The sequence below is a fragment of the Penaeus vannamei genome, chromosome 31 (assembly GCF_042767895.1).
Source record: "Penaeus vannamei isolate JL-2024 chromosome 31, ASM4276789v1, whole genome shotgun sequence".
NCBI classification, from domain to species: domain Eukaryota; kingdom Metazoa; phylum Arthropoda; class Malacostraca; order Decapoda; family Penaeidae; genus Penaeus; species Penaeus vannamei.
This window is the reverse complement of record NC_091579.1, coordinates 25,260,437-25,262,936: the sequence shown is the minus strand read 5'-3', so window position 1 is coordinate 25,262,936 and position 2,500 is coordinate 25,260,437. Positions and strand designations below refer to the sequence as shown.

Genomic DNA, 2,500 nt, shown 5'->3' with positions numbered 1-2,500 from the left:
GTTTTGATCATGTCCTGAAGATGTTCAGACTCTACAAACGGGTTATACCATAAACACAGGAGTCAAAGTGAAAACAAATATAAAAAAGACGGACCAGAGTTCACGAAGACGAAGACCAGCTGGACAGAAACAAACACTGCCGGCCAGGATCCGACAAAACCCTTTCCAAAACAAACACGAAAGAAAATTAGTTACACGGTTATCATCCTATTTAGTAAACTCATCGCATAACATAAACAAGATCACGTGATCACATGAGTCTCCATGATGGGTGTTACCGCCCGCCGTAGCTGTGTAGCGTTACCAAAGGGGTCTTATTACAGCGATCACAGCTGCTGCATCGGCCTCGGTTCCCGCCCATACAGTTTTATGACCTCCTGGGCGTCTCTTCGGTGTACTGTCTGATAAATTCCCTGCATTTTTTGTATTCTTTAAAGAGTGACGGTTGAAATTGAATTATTTTATATATTCTTTAAAGAGTGACGGTTGAAATTGAATTATTTTATATATTCTTTAAAGAGTGACGGTTGAAATTGAATTAAAATCCTATGCAATTTAAACTGGTAGATAATTTGGCAGATGCGTGTGGTCTTACAAGTGCATACATGCATCAGCACGAGTAAATACATAGAAGAGAAAAGATAAACAAGGAAAATGGAAACATTCTCTCTTTATATATATATATATATATATATATATATATATATATATATATATATATATATGTGTGTGTGTGTGTGTATGTGTGTGTGTGTGTGTGTGTGTGTGTGTGTGTGTGTGTGTGTGTGTGTGTGTGTGTGTGTGTGTGTGTGTGTGTCTGTCTGTCTGTCTGTCTGTCTGTCTCTCTCTGTCTGTCTCTCTCTCTCTCTCTCTCTCTCTCTCTCTCTCTCTCTCTCTCTCTCTATATATATATATATATATATATATATACACATACATACATGCACACACACACACACACACACACACACACATACACACACACACACACACACACACACACACACACACACACACATATACATATACATACATATATATATATATATATATATATATATATACATATATGAGTGTGTGTGTGTGTGCGTACACATAAATCTGTATATATGTCTATTTATCTATCTATTTACACACACACACACACACAGAGAGAGAGAGAGACTGACACACAGTACAGACAGAGACAAAGAGACAGACGGACGGACTGAGTGGCAGAAAGAGAGAGAAACAGAGCCATAGAGATGAGCAGACAGAGAGATAAAAAAAACTGAGAGAGAGTGAGAAAAGTACAGGAATCCGATGCAACCAGGATGTCAGTGAGTCCGGCATCTTATCAGCGCCTGCGCCTCCTCCTCAGCTTTTCAAAGGGTGACATTATTTGAGAGAAGACAGATTGTATAATGATGACTTTGACAGATCCAAGTCAGTATTATCAATATAGGTCTGCATGAATGAAAATGTTTATGCAAGTATATATCTGTACGTGAGAGGTAGTATATATAAGTTATCCGAATATATAATATGTATACCTTTAGTGTGATTAAATATGTAGAAAATTGTATATGTAAATAAGTATATTAGAAAAACGGCAAGAACATTTTTAAAGAAGATTCGCCTCCAATTAAATCTCAATTTTATTTCTTCTTTGTGTAGTTACAACAGGAAGCCTTTAACCACAGATGATATACATCGCCCAAACTTCAAGCTTGGAGGAACGTTTACTTCGGGAACGATTCATAAAACGTTTCTCTGCGTACGTGGAAGAGAGGGAGAGAGGCTGGGTTCAGGGCGGAATATGGGTCGTTGGTGATAGTGAGATGGTCTGCTTGTTTTACGATGAAGAACCGCTTTGATTCTTTTATTTTTGCACTTTAATTCCGTTTGTTACAATAGATATTCTTTGCTGCGACATACTGTCTATTTATTTTGCTTCTAAATTAGCCCCTTTGTGCAAGGAATGGCCGGGGTTACCATCCACTGGCAGCGCGTGGGATTGAACGCAGGTTAGCAAGATTGCCAGACGAGAAAACTACCGCTGAACTACACAGGACACGTATTTTTTTTTTTTTTTTTTTTAGATGAAAATTAATTAAACAATTTAAGATTTTTTCCATGTTTAATTCTCGTGAGGTAAATTCTTGATGTTCTGAAGCAGAATCCCAATGGAGTTATACGTAGGAATGAGTAAAAGCAAGTAAAACCGGACATAGTGTCCACGTATATACATATGGCAAGAAAAGTTATCTATAAGAAAAACGATTTCGTTGTATAAACTGAACCACGAAGAGGTGTATAACTAAAATTGGTAAAAAATAGAATTCAGCAGTTTTGTAATTTGCCTGAAAATCTGGGACAAAGAAAACTGCACGGACATACGACAACAAGTGATAATAATAAGATACAGAATTTGAAACAAAAATAATGAGATCCAAGACACGCTGTAGATACATCTTTTGTTGTTCTTTATACACACTGTAGTTATTTTTTTATAACATAT

At 36.8% G+C, this 2,500-nt stretch overlaps 1 protein-coding gene across 1 annotated transcript in view; it reads left to right on the top strand.

Annotated features, from left to right (window-relative positions):
* Positions 1 to 2,500, top strand: part of Amacr (Alpha-methylacyl-CoA racemase) — a 408,326-nt gene that overhangs the window by 356,858 nt on the left and 48,968 nt on the right. The window lies entirely within an intron of this gene.